Below are 20607 nucleotides of genomic sequence, written 5' to 3' on the forward strand. Positions count from 1 at the left end.
ACTGTTAATTACTTAGTTTGTTATACGCACTAATACACATGAAAGGATATTTACTAGATGATATTATTAGGCAGGTGTATTTTTATATTTATACTGTTCTAGTTATATTATGTTTATGGTTAGATAGCTGTGTGTTTTTTCTTGATTTCAGTTCTTGTCACAGACCTGATGATGGCTTTATTGCATTAGGTAGCCAAAAGTGATTTTAGTTAAGTCTTTTTATGTGTATTTTATGTAAATATGCTTTTCGTAATACCTGATTTTGGAATGTGGGTTGCAACTAGATAGGCAGTATTTTCCTTAACTCAGATTTAGTTTAATCTAATCAGTATTAGAGTATGTTGGGGTGGGTACTCGTGGTCTATATCATTTAAGTGAATGCTTAATTGAGTGAATCACTGTTTGTCTAACTGTATTAAGTGAAAGCTCAATTAAGCGAACGCTCGGTTAAGAAAATGTTTTCCCAGGGAAAGGACATGGTTGGCCATCATTGGGTATTTTCCTTTTCCCCACTGTAGTGCAATCTCTGACTTGGTATATTTAGTTAGAGGGTGTGGGGGCACAGCCCCCCACATTGGGAGGTGTGGGGATGAAGCCCCTCACTTTGCAGAGTTTTAAATTTAGGTTTGCTTGTTCTGGTCAGTGGGTGAGCAGCTGTTTTTTTCCCCAGGAAACTTTTCACTTAACCAAGCATTCGCTTAATTGAGCTTTTGCTTAATACAGTTCAAAAACTAGCGATTCACTCAACTAAGCATTCGCTCAAGTGATATAGACCCGGGTACTTGTTGTTCTAAAATGCATTTTTACGGCCCTGTTTATACTGTTTGTGTTGAATAGGCTGGTTTAAAATTAAACAATATGTACATTCTCCACACCTACTTTTAAGTATATAAAAGATGATCCTCGGGATTCACTAATCTCCCGTGCAGGAATAAGTTACTCCTGCACGGAAATGACCGTTTAAGGGCAGCATGGCAGTGTGCCATGCATAGCAATGAAGGCACGCTGCCTCTGCTCCTAAATGGACATGGAGTGTGGACGAGTGCAGGGGGGGTGTCTGAGAGCAGAGCTCTCACAATACGCATGCCCCTGAACTTAGGAAGTGCCGTTCAGCAATTACAATGAGCGAGAACGCTCATAGGAGGTTACATACCTCCAAGCTGTACAAATCATTGCATAATGTCCAGATTTGTTGCCCATACAGTAGACCTGTACCCCATTTGTACAGAGAAATCATGGGAATATGTCAGGAATGAAGCCGTAAAATAATGACATACATCTGTGTCTCAGACATCAAAATCCATCAGAAAATGTATATTAAAACAAATCCTGTTACTCTAGCAATTTTCCCAAGTTTAAAAGAACAAGAATTAAAATATGTCCATAGTTGTACCACAGTTTGTCAAGCTTTGTCCAGATAATTTGCCTGAGGAGGTTGAGAGGTATGGGGGGGTTCCTAGGGTGTCTGCCAAATCTGCAGATGCATGAAGAAATCCACAGCAATAAGTGAAACCTGCCCCTTCCTAGAGAAAATAACAGTATAGAATTTTTTTTTCAAACAGATTAAATTTAACTGTAGGTGTGCAGGTTTGCCCATTGCTTAGCTACGCATACTTTAGCTTAAATAGCACAAGAAGATAAATAGCAAGATACATATAATTGAAGCAGAACTGCAATAGTGTATTGGTCAGAGCGTTCACTTTGCAAGCAGTCATTCCCAGTTCAATTCTCACTGTAGTAAACTCCATTTTCCATGTTAAATCACTTTATGAACTTTTTTTACTGTATAACCTACTAAATAACAGATATTTGTGAACTGGAGTACTGCATTAAGTGCAGATGTGAGGTGTCATTGTAATAATGTGGTAAAATCCACAGATAAACACAAGTGCCCCCTACAGTATACGTACACATGAATCAGGGATACTAAATGAAGGTATAATGTGTAATGAATGATAAATTCATAGAGTGTCCAAATATACTACTTTCCCAAGACCCATGTTTAATTTCATTCTAAATGAATGTGGGGGGAAGTGGGAGTAAGCACTATTAAGCAGTAGCAAGCGGGTTTAAACCTGTTTGCATGGGGGTAAGCAGTGCGCACATAGGTTAAACAATTTTGAAGCTAACTCTCTGTAAGCATATTTCACCAGAAGTTAGCATTGCTTACCATCACACAAACCAGCGCAAACTCACTTACAACTGCTTAAAAGTGCCTTAATCACTCTGTATCCAACAACCCCTGTTCTGCCCAACAACAAAAATAAACAGGCCTTGCACCCAGGACCCTATACACTATAGTCACAGGAGTTAACCAGTAAGCCATCACAGCTGTACATAAAACTGAGGAATACCCAAACAGATCCTCACTATAGCAAAATCACAGTTTACATGTGAAAGGAATCTATAAACAGTTTTATGTTGTATAACCTACTACATAACATATATATGTGAACTGGAGTACTGCATTAAGTCCAGATGTAAGGTGTCATTGTAATAAAGTGGTAAAATCCTTCAATAAACACAAGGACCCCATACAGTGTACGTACACATGAATCATGGATACTAAACAAATATATAACATGTAATAAATGATAAATCAATGCCAAACAGCAAATAGTGTGCAAATTTAAAAATAAGCAACGCTAAGCATTGCACACCCCTGCTTACTAGGTATAAGCAATGTGTAGGCCATCTAACTCAATCTGCCCATTGTTATACCCCTTTAAGCAATGCCAACCTTAGGTAAGCAGGTTTGCCCATAGCTTAGCATTTTCAAAACCATCCAATCATGGCAAAGTGTGGGAAATCAGCCCTATTTAAACCCCACATGAAGAAATGCATCTCATAACTGGTTGCAGCTTCTTCCTGTAGGCATTATGGCCAGTGCGGGAGAAGGATCGTGCTTCTGAGCACAGCACTGGGGCTTCCAGGAGTCCAAAGTCATGGCAGGACTCCTCATTAAAGACCATGAACAGAGACTGCTGCAGGGCCAGTACCAGGGTTCCCAATATAAGCGGAAGCCTGGGACCATCTCACCCATGACCTCACCAGTGCCACTGGCATCCCTCAAACTGGTGAGCAGGTTGGGCATCACTATGCTGACCTGAAATGGAGGAAGAGGGAGATATTTGATCAGTGGATCCAAAAAGCTAGGCAGCTGGGTGATGTCCCAGCTGTGTGTAAGTACTCATCCTACTACCTGTTTAATAATTGCCAGCTCATGTATATTATGGATAGGTATGGCTAAATATTCTTCTTATGTCTTTGACAGTGGCAGCAGAGTGGGCTGTGAATCAGGAAGCCCATGCCTGTAGGCTGCAGAGGCCGCGTCGCGAGGCAGGTTAGTAATAATCTTGCATTTACTGTCATAAGAAATAAATCTAAAAGTAGTAGAAAGTCAATTGCCAGTATAAAACCTGTATTGTGTATGGCATGTACTGAATAAACCAGACAATATGGCAGGAAGAGTCTCAAATAGGTTGTATGTAAATAAAAGGGTAACAGCCTGGCAATAAAGGTCTAACTCCAGGACAGCTTGTGTTTACTCTGGTATCATATGGTAATGTAGTATTACATTCTCTTAATAGTACTGTTGTATTAAGCATTGTTACCCACACTGTGCTATATAAATAAAATGTGTATGAATGTCTGTATACAACTGTTGTAATCACAAGGTCATATTGTACAACTGAGAGAGACTTAGAAAACAGTGAAAAGATAAACAACATAACCCAAATAGCACACTCAACTGAAACATGAAGTGTTGTATTTTTAGCACACACAGCCATGGTTCGAATCCTGGGAGTAGTAGTAAACTGTATGCAGAATCATACCCCACAACTGTACAGATATTGTCAGAAAGTCCAGATAACTGGCGTAATTCCCCTGCCTATCACCCTGTCCCCCTGACAAATCAGTGGGAAGATCCCAGAAGTTTAGGCAGCAAATAATGATATACAACTGATTGTCAGACATAATGACATACAATTGATTGTCAGGCATCATAATTGTCCGAAATATATCTATAAGAGCAAACCTGTCACTCTAGCAACTCACCAAATTGTTATGAGAGTAATAAGCAAAGTATGTCCCATCTCCACCCCCACATTGTGAAGCTATGATCAGAGTGTATGCAGTAACAGAGTGAGACGTATGTGCATAATAATAATGTGGAATCTGGTAATATGTGTGACAACATTCAGGTAGTGTTAACAAACATTCCCCCTACATCTGTCAGATACAAAAACTGTGCCTAGAAATAAAATATCGAAATCCTGGACTGGTACTGTTTAGTCTGGTATTGTATGGCAGTGTTAGTGTTGCAGTTTCTCTGAATAGTAAGGTATTACTTATCAGTTATCCACACAGTGCTACATAATAAAACTGTCTAGGAAACCCTGTATAAGAGTGTTGTAATTACAAGGTCAGATTGTAAAACCACGGGAGACTTATAGACAGATATCAGAGAAGAGATACACAGCAATATCTATATAGCACACTCAACTGTGATGTACACTATTTTATTTTAGCAGACACAGCCATGGTTCGAATCCTGGGAGTGGTAGTAAGCTGTATGCAGAATCATACCCCTCAACTGTATAGATTTGTCCAGAATGTCCAGAAAAATGGCCCATATCTGCTGCCAGTTACCCTGTCCCCCTGGCATATCAGTGTGATGATCTCTGACATTTAGGCAGCATTTAGTGTCATAAAACTGACTGTTAGACCTGTAAATATTCAGAAAATGTATATGAAATAAAACTGTCATTGTAGCAACTCACCAAAGGTTTATGAGGGCAATAGTCAAAATATGTCCCAGTTTCACCTGCATGTTGTCAAGACTTGCCCAGAGTGTGTGCAATAAGAGATGGAGAGGTTTGTGCATAACATCAACCTGGAATCTGGGAATATGCGTAGAAACAGTTAGGTAGTGTCAACAAACAATACCTCCACAGGTATACCAGGTAAGAGGTGTATACTGCAGGTAAAACACAGTTCATGCATATAGTTGTCTACAACCATGCCTCTGTCCAAAATAAGGCCATAGGGTAGTGTAATAATACCTGTAAGGTACAGATTACAGCACTTATTAAGAAAGTAATGAGAACTACAGGGATATACAAGTAATTGACATCTTTCTGCAACAATAATCTAAATACACAACTCAATGGGTATGTGTACAATTAAATCTACTGTTGGGACATATGTCCTATTGTTTGATGAATATTGAAATTTGTTTGTATGCATGTGCCATGTTGAAATACTCCCACATTGGTGGCATGCTGCCATCAATGTACCTGCATGCTGTTGTAATGGCCACTGTGGTTCCATATATGCATGTGTTCTGTTTGCTATGCAACTGTTCCATATCTGGTGTTTTGGGTTAAGGGGAATATCTATGCATGCTGTTATACCTAATCCAATGTGTTAACTATTACTAATGCACATATGTTTTAAAATTGAAACACAATAGCACGTTTGGGAAGGCCGGTCCCGGCGGACCCACCTCTCCCACCTCATCTGGCCATGGCACTGGGCACCAGCATGTCTGGGACCCACCCCAGGACCTCCTCATCTGCTGGTCCTGCACCACCTTCGGGTGGAACTGCCTCAGGGCATTGGGCTCACCCCCCCCCCCCTGGGAATGGGTGCAGACAGGATACTGTCACCCATCGTCAGGCCCAGGGTCTGGTCTGTAGCGAGCTCTGCAGGGAGTTCGGAGATCTGCTATGCCAGCTTGAGGGCCACGTGGTGCATCTAGAGGGTCAGCCTACCCCTCCTACCCAACCCCCAGCACAGCCACCTTTGGGTCTGTGAAGGTGCAGTGGTGACTGCCCATAGGTGGGGATCTCAGTCCCACTGTTTCCATTCAGGGCCTCATGGGCTTCCGAATTCCAAACACCCGTCCCCATCCAAGGTATTTACCCCCACATGTGTCATATACCGCCCCTATATGCTGCCTTGTCTGTCTTGTCTGTCATCCTACTCAACCTACCTCCCCAAATATACCTACTATCCTTCCCCAACATCCCACTCTCACCTTAAAAAAAGGGCAATCTGTTCCCCCCAAAAAAATCTCGCCCCATACATAGCTGTCCATTTTGCACACATGTCCACTGGACATGTGTAATCTGCTCTAATTGGCTTCACAACATATTATTGTTTTCCTCACCCCTTTCTCAGGGATATGAGTGTCAAATCTACCTCCAAATCAGTGTATATGCACAGCTGTTGCTGTAGAATAAATGGGCAGCTATGGACCCTTCCTACACCTGTCTTACACGCCCCCAGCTATTTTCTCTACTGCCTTTCCCTCTTTGTGTCCCTTTTTCACCAATTTCCTATCAATCCTTTTTCTTTTCTTTTAAAGAAATTAGCATGGGGGTAAACAGAAGTAAGAACTTTTAAGCAGCAGTAAACGGGTTTAATCCTGTTTGCATGGGGGTAAACAATGCCTACACAGGATAAGCAATTTACAGGCTAACTGACTGTAAACATATTTAACCGGAAGTTAGCATTGCTTACCGTCGGGCAAACCCATGCAAACCCGCTTACAACTGCTTAAAAGTGCCTTAATCACTCTGTATCCAACAGCCCTTGTTCTGCCCAGCAACAAAATAATTAGCCTTTGCAAGTCTCGAACCAAGGACCCTGCACACCGTAGCCAAAGTGATCTACCACTAAGCCATGTCAGATATACATAACCCTGTTTTCACAAACATGTCATCCAGTACAGACATTCAACAGTACAGGAAATGTATTTATACCTGCAGATGTATGTGCACACACACACACACACACACACACACACACATATGTATATGTATATATATATATATATATATATATATATATATATATATATATGCATACGTATATATATATATATATATATATATATATATATATATATATATATATATTTATATATACACATATATATATATGTATATATATATATATATATATATATATATATATATATATATATATATATATATATATGTATACAGATATATATCTATAGATATATAAGAGAACACAACAAATACATATATGACCAAAGGCACCATTAATGGGGGTGAGGGGGCCCAAGCTAAGTACCTTTTGTAATTATTGATATCATCCCCTCCCCAACAGCCAAACAGATCTGCCTTGCAACACAATACCAACACTTGCAAGTCCCATACCCAGGACCATACACAACATAGCCACAAGAAGTTAACATCCACCTGTACGATGTCAGGATGGTATCAATAACATATCATGCAGTACAGTCTGACTACCATAGGGAATGTACAATGTGGAAGCAATAAACATTCTAGTGATACATACACACACACACACACACACACACACATATATGCAGATACACACACACACACACACACACACATATATATATATATATATATATATATATATATATATATATATGTATGTACACATCCACACACATATACATATATTACTACGTATAGATATGCATAGGAAAATACATATTTAGAAGGAGCACAGCATATTGAACACCCACTATTCCTACAGTTGCCACCTTTCAAAATGGACAGTGTATGATTCTGTCATACAAAAAACAATTATTGCATGAAACATAATACCCACATTGAAGTTAAAGGATATGACACCACACACAGGTTTGCACACATAAGAAATGTTTATTTGCATACTATTACAGATGTATATGCCATGTCATATAGCTGTTAGGTGTTTGAAATGCATACTAACTGAGTAATGCAACTCTCAAGCAGATCATGTTATACAGTGATCTGAAAGCATAACATATGTTGCTGTCCAGGCCAAGGCCTTCAAGTAGTACAACAGTAAAGAAAGGCTGGGCCAGAGGATAACAATCAATCAGCAGTAAGCAATGCAGATGTAGTTCAGCAGCCTCCAATTACACTCTGTACTCAACCCCTAGGGGGAAAAGAATTAAGTTGTCACAATGAGGATGTATCTGTTACATAATGCGTAACTTAAAACAGCACTATCACACTGACAAACAGAACAGTCTGTATGACAGTAAGCACTAGGTCACCAATGTTCCCTAGGTGAAATGTATGAAAATGTACAGCCATATACCTTAAGGTGTCTTACTACTGATATCCCACACATGTTGTAACAGCCTAGATTATATATTGTGCATACCCCTCCCCCATAGACTGACCTACAGGGGCATATAACAGTGTTGCATACACTGACCTCTGGACTGCACAAGGGCACACATGTTTTGTCCATCTGTAGCCCACAAATATATGGACCCTACCCAACATTATATGTGGGGAACACAATATCACTGGAATGATGGCAGGAATGTCAGCATGACATAATCACAGGCCACTACATAACAATCTCTTACTACATGTCATATGGACAAAGCCTGGTATATAAGTGGAAGACAGAGGCCGGAACACAGGGCCATATTTGCAATATTGTTGTTATACACTGAAAAAGTTACTGGTGTTACATGATTGTTTGCAACATACCCTTAGTCAGGAATATGAAGTCAGAAACACAAATGGATGTAGCCATGTACTGATAGCACTCAACAGACAGACTGTCAGTGATATATCTGAGACAAGACCTGCATGGTGGATAGACAAAACTTAACAGGCAATCCTCTGGCCATCATGTGGATAGGCCCACAGTTGAGAGCTATGCAGACAGACTGCATTCCATGCTAAACTAGTATGTACACACAAACTCTGTAACACTAGTGGTATACAATGCATATAACAAGACTACTCACACTGTCTGTAGGTCTGGAACCTTATACAAATATGGAGCTGGCCTGAGTCTGCAAGTCCTCTTGTACGAGGCATTGCTACCTGCTATCTGTAACACTGCTGACCACACACAGGAAGAATATCCTTCATACAGGAAAGGTAAAAGGACCATGCCCACATGATTTAGGAATTTATAGTAGTGGGTTGCCATGACAGTGGTAATTGGAAGTACTACACAGCAGGCTGCATGCAGGTAGCAAGTGGTGGACATTGATTGGTGCAGAGGGCATCACCTACAAAATCCATGCTGCAATCTATTCTAAGCAGCTCAATCCATTTAGTGGAGAGAGACAGAGATAGATAGAGAGAGAGAGAGAGAGACAGAGAGCGAGAGAAAGAAAAAACAAACAAACAAACACACATCCATCCACACAGCAAACTGTATCCAGAAGTGACAACATTCCCACAACAGGTATGTAAAGCATATATGCATGTAATTGAATGTAGTACTTGGTCCATAATAATGGGATAGATGACATGGAATGATTTATATGTGCCATCAGGTGCTGTTGTTATAATGATGTCCAGTTGAACAACTGCTGTGGACAATAGTGTCTGTCCCTGTAAGCAGTGGGCCATACCCGTCGACTGTGCAGATCAGCACTGACTGACAAGATGTAAGCCATCATAGTGTGTGTTGTGTACTGCAAGACATGTTTATTAGTGTGGCCAATAACTGGTGGTGGAAGTAATGCTGTTATGATGGACACATGAGTTTCAGAGCCCACCACTTGCAGGACAGTCATGTTAACATGTAATGTAGCATGCACAAATGCCATATGTGTGCAGTAGGCTTACCTGCAATCTTATTGAAGGATAAAGTACAAACACATACTAAGGAAGATCAAATTAGATTTATTACCAAGTATGGGTCTAATACTTTCAAGATTAGACAAATTATCACAAAACATTGGCATATACTTAAGTCAGATCCATATTTTGATACATTGCTAGGAAATTATTGCAGTTTTGGTTTTAGAAGAGGCAGAAACATAGGTGAACATTTGTCAGGTTTCAAAAAGGGACATGTAAAGCAAGATAATCAGTAAACCCCAATGGCACTAGGAGCACCTATTGTAGACATTGTATATATTGTAAACATATATCTAAGACTAAATCATTCACTTCTGTCAACACATCAAAAGTGTATGAAATTCGTCATTTGATCACGTGCAACTGAATGTGTAGTTTATATGGCAGTATGCCAATGTGGCTCTTTTTATATAGGGCAAACATCTCTTAGTTTTAAACAATGTATTGCTTTGCACATGAGTGACATAGACTGTCGACGAAACAGAAGTGCATTATATAAACACATATTGGTACACCCTACAGCACATTTTGTTTTTTTGGGTATAGATAAAGTGGTAGGTGACATCCTATCAATGATAAAGACAATGGATAGTCAATTTGGGTGCCTTGTTTAAACCTGGACTGAATAATCACTGGTAAATGTATGTTATAATTCAAGGCAATAATATTTGGATGTACATAAGGTAATTTGTTTGTTATAACAATAATGATAGAGTATATTTTTTTACTTGACATGAATCAAATCAATGTAAATAATGTTGTTCTGTTATTTTCTTTCATGTGGTGTTGAAGCATTTAAGACATATAGCTAACTGTTGCTTTAAATGAATATGCATAAAAGGAGGGGGAGTGCATTCCCTAACACATGCACTGATGATGCTAAGGCGAAACCTGGTTTGCTGTTGAGGTGACTTGACTTGTTAGCCATTAAAGTTGGCTAAGCATCTATTTCTGGACTTCTGTGTTTTTCTTTCAGTTTGACTTTTGATTATTTTGTGCTGGTTCTTTTTGCGTAGTATATATATATATATATATATATATATATATATATATATATATATATATATATATATATATACCTACAGCTATACAGACACCTATATATGTGTGTGTGTGTGTGTGTGTGTGTATATATATTTATATATATATATATATATATATATACACACACACACACACACACACACACACACACACACGCAACTCATAATATATATCTACACACACACACACACACATATATATATATATATATATATATATATATATATATATATATATATATATATGTCTACATATATACAAACACACACACATATTTATATAAACACTTGTCCCCTACTGTTGAATGACAGTGCTGCATGATATGTGTGAGGGAACATCACACATATCAATACACAGATATATATATACAGCAGTAAGTGGGTGCAAAATGGATGGTTATGTCAAGTGTGAACTTCATTTTGGGAAAACATTGCCCTTGTTTGTGAAGGTGGGATTGGTAATTTGGGGAAGGATAGTATGCATATTTGGGGAGGTAGGTTGGGTTGGAAGACAGAGAAGACAGCATACAGGGGCAGTATATGACACATGTGATGGGTAAACACCCTGGATGGGGAGTCTTGTCTGGGATGTGGAAGCCCATGAGCCCCCATATGGAAACAATGGGACAAAGGTCCCCATCAATGGGCAGTCAGAAAATCATCTTCATGACCCTGAAGGTGCCTGGGCTGGGGGCTAAGCAGGAGGAGCATGCAGACCCTGTGAGTGTGTACTGAGGGCCTCAAGGTGCTGTAGCACATCCAGCAAGCCTCTGTGGAGCTCACTATGCACCAGACCCTGGACCTGATTTCAGGTGACAGGATCCTGTCTGTGTGTGCTCCTGGGTGGGGGTGAACACCAACCCCTGTGGTGGTTCCACCTGAAGGTAGTGCAGGACCAGTAGATGAGGAGGTCCCAGGGTGGGTCCCACATGTGATGTGGCCTGCTAACATGCCCAGATGAGGTGAGAGAGGGGGTTCTGCTGGCAATTGTTTCCCAAACATACTATTGTGTCACTGTTATAGAACATATGTGGGTAGTAATAGTCCACACATTCCTGGATTATGTCTAACAGCATGCATAGATATCCCCATTAACACAAAACAATAGATGTGCATCAGTCACAGAGCAAACAGAACACATGCATATATGGAACAATAGTGGCCCTTACAATGGCATGCAGGTGACATTGTCTATAACAGGCCACCAATGATAGTGTTTCAACATGGAACATGACTACAAACACATAGCACAAATTGATGTACAATATGATATATGTCCCAATGGTAGGTCTTCTGTAGACATACCCATTGAGTTGTGTGATCAGATTGTTGTTGCAGATATGGTGGGGGAGAGACAGAGATGTGTATTAACAACTAAGATAACCTTGCAGTATGAGGTGCTCATACCTGTTTCCCTCTTTATGTCTTTCAGTCAATATGTCGAGGGAATGCCTGCCTATGTACACAGCGGAGGAGAATGATGTCATAATCTCATACCTGGTGCAGCACTACAACACCTTGTTTGGCCATACAGACCATGATCTGCAGGAGAGGACTGCCCTATAGAATGATCTTGACCACAGGGTAAACTATGCCGGCCTGCACAACTGCATGCCCGTCGGCATGCTGCTGCAGTTAAGTGGGACCAGCTTGCAACAGGGGGGGTCATGTCATACAGCCCCCCCCCTCCTTTCCAGCATCGGGGCACCTGCCCTCCTGCAAACACAACACCTGGCAGAGACCATAGTGGAGGTGGGTGCTACCCACACAACGGCAGAGGAGCGTGCAGGTAAGGCCACAGGGTACATCAGTAGACCACTGTTGCATATCCATCCACATCTGTAGAGTTAGATCATGCATATGTGAGATGAAATATATGTAGTCTGTTGCTGTGTTGTAGTAATAAACAATGTGTATAATCTGTAGTATTGTAGGCTTGTACTGTTGATGTACTGTAATGCTGCACCCACCCTGTACCAATGCCACAGGTGTGGCTACTGACATCAAATCTCTCACACAATTATGTAGGTCCCTCTGATATTCCTCCAGGGCAGCAGCCTGTAGCTGGTGAGTATGTTGTTTGTTCAGGATTGCCAATACACCAGTCATGTTATGACCATGGCATTTTCCATGCACACATTTAACACACCTACCCATAATGCATGCTGTACATGTTCACGTATTGTTGCTGTTAACTGCACTGCATCACAGTGGTCACCATGATGGTGTATCTGAAGGGTATGTCAGACTCCTGCAATATAACTAACATCCTGTCATTTCAAGATGTGTGCACAGAGATGAACATAATGGTGGGACAAATGGCCTACAGTAGGGACATGTCTGAAACATCACCCTTGTATAGTGCTACAACAGTGTATATACCACTATTACAATGGGAGCTGTAACAAATCTACACTACGGCATATCACAATACTGCAGTCCACAACCCTTACAACCTGCAATGTGGTCTTAACATGAGCAATGAATGTGTAATACAGAATCCTATGTTAGGACAGCAAATATGGGGAATACATACCTTCACAAACACTGGAAGCATATGTGTACATACAATCCAGATAACATATAGTGGAAGCAGCTTTTGAGGTACTAACAGCATGCATTCTTCATGAGTATGGACCTTCCAGCAAGTACAGGTCCCCAATGTCACACCAATAAATGGTCTGCTGTCCAAGACATTTGGTCATCAAATGTGCCCACTTACCTGCAACAGAGGCAGCCATGGCTTGCACACACCTTACATGCCATGGCATGGATCCCATGCCCAACAGGTAGCACCCAGGTGTTGGACATGTAACCATACCTCACCATTGCATATACCATGGCAAACAATGCAGACAGTCATGTATGTGGCGAGGATGTATGGGACACGATTAATGTAGGAAATAAACAGATGGCCATCCAAGACAGATGACATCACATGTTGCAAACCGAGCATGCAGGCTAACAAGTAACATGTCGTAACACTGAGGAAGTTGCAGGAATGTCTAGCAAGTACTAGCTGTGCAGTACCCATGTCAGCAATTGCCTGGACTCTGCATAATTGTGGCCCATGGGTTAGGATAATCAGATGGAACAGTTGTACCACAGGAAACATCATCCAGGCCTCTCTGCAGGTAGCATATGCATAACAGAAAAGGTCCCCAAAAGGCATGCATTAAAATGTGTACTGGTGTACCAAGACTATATTGGAAACCTACAGACAGTATCAATTAAGATACATGTGCTGCACAACCAACACCTCACCCCACTTCAGACCCACCATCCCCATCTGTACCTTGCTGGTGCCAGTATACACCTGTATGTTTGCCATTCATTAGCTGGGAATAGGCTGGTACACATGTTCAGTGTTTGGGACTCTGCAAAATGACACACATGTGTAGGCCATAGTTGTCAAGCATCTGCAAAAAGGTTAAGGGTGGGGAGGGGGTGTCATCATGACACAACAGTGCACTGAAGCAGAGTTCCAAAGGATGCTACAAATGCCTGTATCTGCACACAGTCAAGGTCAGTAACTGTGGCAGACATAACCCTGACTCCACAGCAATAGTGACGGCACTGTGTGACCTCCAAGGGATGTGCACATGAGTTGACCTTGCAATCATGCAGAGTTGGGGGACATTTGTAGGGCAGACTGACCAAATACTGGCAAATGCAGATGGCCCATGCTAGTATACCCCTGCCAGGAATAGTGACTGCTGTAGTACACATGACAGTAGGTGCAACAAACCATTATTATAAGGGCATGCACACATATGCACCCACAAAGTGTATGCATATCAATCAGCATCTGCACAACTAACACATTTGTTTGACACTGCATTTGATTACACATGTCATATGTCACATATCAGGTTTGTGTAATGTTAACATATGCAGTAATGTGGTCCCATGGCATATCAAGGAAGAGGGCATCATATCAATAAGGGTGTGTACACTCCCCATAGCCATGGTAAGGTTTGAATGTTGTCAGTGTAATTGCATCGTATTGGCCATAGATGCATTGCTGATGATGAGATCTGTAAATCAGATATCAGGCATTCACAAATGACATCTGTCCACATATCATTTCAGGTATGTGTGGGACAAACACATAGGGGCTGTGAGCAGCAGAGCAAATATAACTGACACAATAATACACATTCAGCAATGGTATATACACCTGTGAGGTATGGAGCACAATACATGCCAGGGTGCCGAACAGGTGCACAGCAATACTGCGTACATGGGTGCAGTGTGTTCCAGGGGAAGGGACATCACCTATTAATACAACCCATGCATCACAGAGATGTATAATGTTGCTAGCAGGAATTAACTACAGCTGCACTGCATGCTGTTGAGTGCCATATGTCGTGCACGTTGATAGAAGGGTAATGGGAGGTCTGTGTGTAATATCTTTGTGCAACCTCACCTGTTAGAGTGTGTGTATGGGGGGCTTATTTTGTCTGTAAGTGCAATCTGGTGGAGGGAGGGAGGTTGATGTATGTAGGATGTGTGTGTGCATGTGTGTGTGTGTGCTTGTGTGTGTGTCCATGTATGCATATGTTTGAGAGTGGGGTTGTTCATACCTCATAACTTCCCTTTGAAATCGTGCAGTACATGGACAGACACATGAAACACCAGGAATACTTTTCTGACATGTAATCTAAGGACAGCTGATAGTATAATAAGGTCTGTAGCATGGAACATGCATTGGGAGGGAAACTAGACACCAGGGATACTGTTATAATTGCAATCAGCAGAAAGGTGAAAGAATACTCACTACAGATGTATTGTGGAATTACTAGACAACACCAGAGAGTTTCCAAATATTACTGTAGTCCACATAAAAAGTTAATAGAGCAACAGACCTTGCATCTTCTGAACAATAGTTATGTATGACACTCCAGTGTGTGACAATATTGAGTGACTGCAGTAGCCCCTAACATATGATGGCCATGCTCAAGACGTCTGGACAAACACAAGGTGGATACTGGATGACATCAGGGAGTCTTTGAAAAAACTAATCCAATCAAGTCAAAGAGGTAATGGAGTAACAGGTCATGTTTTGTGATCACTTTTCTAGGCAATTAGAAGAATGATACATTAATGATTGATATTATTGTCTGTAATTATCCAAGACTGATGCAGGATGGGGAACTTAAGAAATTAAACTAGGGACAGTCTATAAACTCAGGGACAGGTAAGTAGTATGGTGGAATGTCAGGGTGTGTGTGTGTGTGTGTGTGTGTGTGTGTGTGTGTGTGTGTGTGTGTGTGTGTGTGTGTGTGTGTGTGTGTAATGTTAAGCAATGACGTACAGGTCTTAAAGTGCATGTCTTGTTTTCCCCTCACAGGTGGAGAGGTGGGTCAGAGTCCCTCCTGCAGGCAGTCTGATGTTGGTGTCCATACAGACACTGAAAATGATGATAGGTGTGTTGAGGCACAGGCGGGGTTGTCAGAGGCTGAAGCTGCGCCATCGTTTGACATCCTGCTGTTATCCACCCCATCCCCGTTCACAGTCACAATACCTATACATACCCCATCACCAGTGGCCATAGCAGAGGGACAGTTGGCGGTTGGTGGCATGGGACAGAACAGTGTGGTATCTATGACACGTGTGTCTGGACACAGCAGCCATAGTCGGATGTCCGGCGGGGAACCACATAGGCAGATGTACAGGGATGCTCATTGGAGGGCTACTGGCCATCGCGCCCCTGGCAGAAGTGCCACATCTGGTACCACCAGACACATGTTTCAGGCTGTCATGGAGGTGCAGGCACATATGGAATGGTACACCAGACAAGCTCTGAGGCTGCAGAGGGCTACATCCGTGATCTTGCAGCTGCCCTCCATTATTTTACAGAGGTCATGGATAGACGGTTGGGTGAGATGGTGGGACTCCTTGACCGTGGAATGTCCATGCTCGAGCATGTGGTGGGAGTGGTGCGATGGCTACATGGGCATAGGCCAGCAACACTAACAGCTGGAGGTTGACATGGACGTGCAAGAACACCAAGCCACTCTCATAGTGGCAGTTCCAGCCCCAGCACTGCAGGGGGGGTGTTGTCCGCACCACACCACAGCAGGCCACATGTCATCATCAGGGGAGAGTACCATATTGTGGCTTGTACCTGGACATGCCCGTGGAATTCCTAGCAGGCACAGTTCTCATGTCCGTGGCTGGAGGCGGTGAACTGCACACCTTGCCAGGTATGGTCTGCAGCTGTCCAACAAACACATGTATAGAGCAACCACATGGCAGAACTGTGTGCATGCATACTCACACACAATACAAACACAGCTAGGGCAACCCCATACCTACACACACCACATCACCACGGCCATATCAATAATTAAACCCCCTCACTCACACACATGGTGTCAAACGTATGGCTCAGCCTAGGTCTCTGACAAACCAACAACACAACCTGTGCATATGATGATACCTGTGCCACATCCCTGTCATCCATAACATTGATGCAGGGACAGGCTAATATGGTTCTGATGCACATGGTGACTGTACTACAGGGTACCAGTGTAATGCTGTGTAACATGTTGTCAGCAGTAAAGTTTAATGCTTACATGTCAGGAAGTGCAGCTGTCCAGCCATGATGCATTATAACTGTTATTAACATTGAGTGATTGTGGTCTCCATAATGTAATCCCTTTGTGTTGTAGGTGTCCATGTGTTAGCAAGAGGATGGTCTGCTGTTGTATCCTACAAGGGGTATGGCACTGTGGTGACACTTTGGCTGTGCCATATCCTGGGTACAGGGGAACACATGTCACAGGTCTGTGTAACAGTTACTGCATGTGCCACATGACTGATAGGTCTTAGGGTGGGGTATACAGGTGAGTGCATGGTGGCTGCTGTTAGAAGCCCTTCTACAGTGGACAATGGTAAGTGTACTGGGTGGTATACATCACATGTTTATGTATAACACACACAGAGGCTTTGGTATTGATGCAATTCACAGAGAATACTGTACACATGGATGTATGTACCTGTGCAAGGAACACATTGTAGCCTATGTAATTCCACCAAGCCAGAATAGGCACAACAACACATTGGAGAATAAGCAGTCTGCTAGTTTAATGTCATTGACGATGGTACTGGCAGGGTATATGTCCACTTGCCCAATGTAGTGCAATCCTCAACTCGGTAAACATAGGTGTGCTGGTGTGGCTGGCAAAGCCCTACCCGTTGGAGGGTGAGAGGTGCTGTAGAACCACAGATAGTGTGATAGACAACTACCTAGCCTGTTAACATGAACTGTAGAGTATTACAGCCAGCTAAGCGGGGGGATACACTCAACAGTAACTGCAATGATGGTGACTGTGTCCACAATATTCACACCCAGCTATATATACCAACCTCAGTATCGCTGCACAACCTATACAATGGGGAAGAGGGAATTTACACATCTACCACTAGTTGTGATGGAATGTAAGTCCACCTGTGAAATGTTAGCATATGCCAGGCAGTTCTCAGACAGATGACCTCCTGGGATATGTATATTCTGCAAACAGAAGTAGATTCCTTCACATACACACACACACTCTTACTTGGCAATACTGGGATTAGACCCATACCTAGGTATGTAGTGGTACTGATGTGAGTGGCTTTAATTGCACACACCACACAGCTTTTAGGATGAGGTGTGTTCCAAGATAAATGTTACATGAAGAATGTCCCCAGGCCTGTACAGTATGGTAATGGGGATGTACTGGATGTTTATGGACAATACATAGTGTGACATATCGTCATATACACATTGACAAACACATAACAGTCAGACACACATCTGAGAGACCTGGGCTTTTCAGAGCTAACTACCTTGTCAGTGTGTCCATTGTGTTACAGATATGTTGCGCACAGCACATGCATAACTGGGCTGGATAGTGTTATCAGTTACCTGTATGGTTGATGGTGACAGTGGTCCCCATACAGTGGAACATGGGACATGTACCGGGGGTACCATGGTGTAAAGACAGTATACCGAGCACCCACATCCCACAGTGGATATTGTACACACTGAAACCCATGATAACACTCTGACATACCCACCATCACACATTGACCAGGACTGCAATACAACCCTTTGCTCATCCTAAGAGTGCTACTACAGGGATATGCATCTAATGCATATCCAATGTAACTGCTGTCTGTTTATTTTAACTGTGGAGCTTTTCTCCCCGGGCCTCCACTGAAAATGGACCTACGTCCAGTCGGGCACTCATGGTTAACAAATATAAATAAATAAATATGCCATAGGCATAGTAAGGTGATGGATTGTCATGCCTCTCCTATGGTCAGCAACATCACTATCCCTAATACTGTGTGGCAATGAGTATTGTAATAGGTGAATGTGGCCTCAGAATGCTGTACCCTACACATATACACACATGAACACATATACACACTTGCCAGAACTCAGTGTGTATTCCATGCCTATCAACCCATTTGTACAACAGTGTTGTGCTGGTACAGCAAGGCCCATGTAGCCCTTAGGGAGAAGATCGTAACAAGGTACATGTAATGTCTGGTACAGCAGAAGCCACATCTACTTGTGGCAATGGGGGATGCGGTGGTTGTTAAGGGCCTAAGGATATTCTCAACTACAGGTCTACAAACAAACAGACACTAATATTCTCAGTAATGCACACATACACATTTGTCAGCAATGGGGTGCATTGGTGCAGGTGTTCATAAGTGTGTACCAGGCTATTGTCCATGGAGAGATGTGAAGAATAGGGGATGTATGTACAGTGATATCATGCCTCCTGCCATGTGCCAGCAGGCTATCTATCAACAGATACCACAGGGGTGATCCTCAGGGTGAGAGTGACATGCATCAGCCAATCATCTGGGTGCCTCTTGCAGAGGGCCAGTGAGGTGCTCCAGTTGACATGTATGCAACATGTATTACAAAACATGGTCAGTGTCTGTCTTGGAGACCTGTACCCAAGCATGTTCTGTTGACTGTGGTAATGTAGTTGAGGTATCCCTGGCATGTGGTGTGTACAGGGTGTGGATTCCTAGCTGTGGCATTCATAACACAGCTGAGCAGACATGTCTGTGTCAGTCAAGCATAGATTGCCTGTAAGTAGTCAAGATGGATACCCGACATCTGCACATCTGTACAGAGGACAGACAGACATCAGCTAGCCAACTAGCTATGCATGAAGATGAATGTGTTGACAGATAGACATCTGATACTGATAGGTATGCCATTACTACATGACAGCAGCCCTCACTGACACGTGCTATACACACAGTATTCTACAGTTATTTTCCACATCAGATCATTATCCAGTAGGAAATATTTAATGAGACACAGCTCACACACCAGGAACATGACAGTGAGGACTCAGAGTCCATCTTTGCATGCAGGGGTGTTTGGTCCCAGTACTACAATCTGCAATCTACTCTTACTTGGGAAAGCACTGTCAACAGTAGTAACGTAATGATATACTACATGCCAGTGTGACTGCATATAACCTGGGATACTACCCATGTATGTAATACATTCAAATGGAAAAGAGTGTTGTACAAGCCATATATACTCAAGTGTCCCAGACAGTAGACTCACACTCAATGCTACAGTAATGACAGCACATAGACGCATGTTATGTAAGTTAGGGCAAGTGTGGAATTGCTGTTAAATGCCGCAAAATGTCATGTTCGACATTTTCGGTATTAACAGCTGAATTTCGACATTAGGGCTGTTAGATAATGTGTACTTTTGGCAAAATGGTTCACTGTTAAGTACCTTTTTTTTAACTTCGATATTTTAATAGTAAACCATGTATATCATATGTCTATATATATATATATATATATGTATATATATATATATATATATATATATATATATATATATGTAGATATCTATAACTATATGTGTGTATGTATATATATATATATATATATATATATATATATAT

The sequence above is a fragment of the Protopterus annectens genome, chromosome 6.part0 (genome assembly GCF_019279795.1).
Source record: "Protopterus annectens isolate FY-2018-M chromosome 6.part0, PAN1.0, whole genome shotgun sequence".
Classification (NCBI taxonomy): domain Eukaryota; kingdom Metazoa; phylum Chordata; order Ceratodontiformes; family Protopteridae; genus Protopterus; species Protopterus annectens.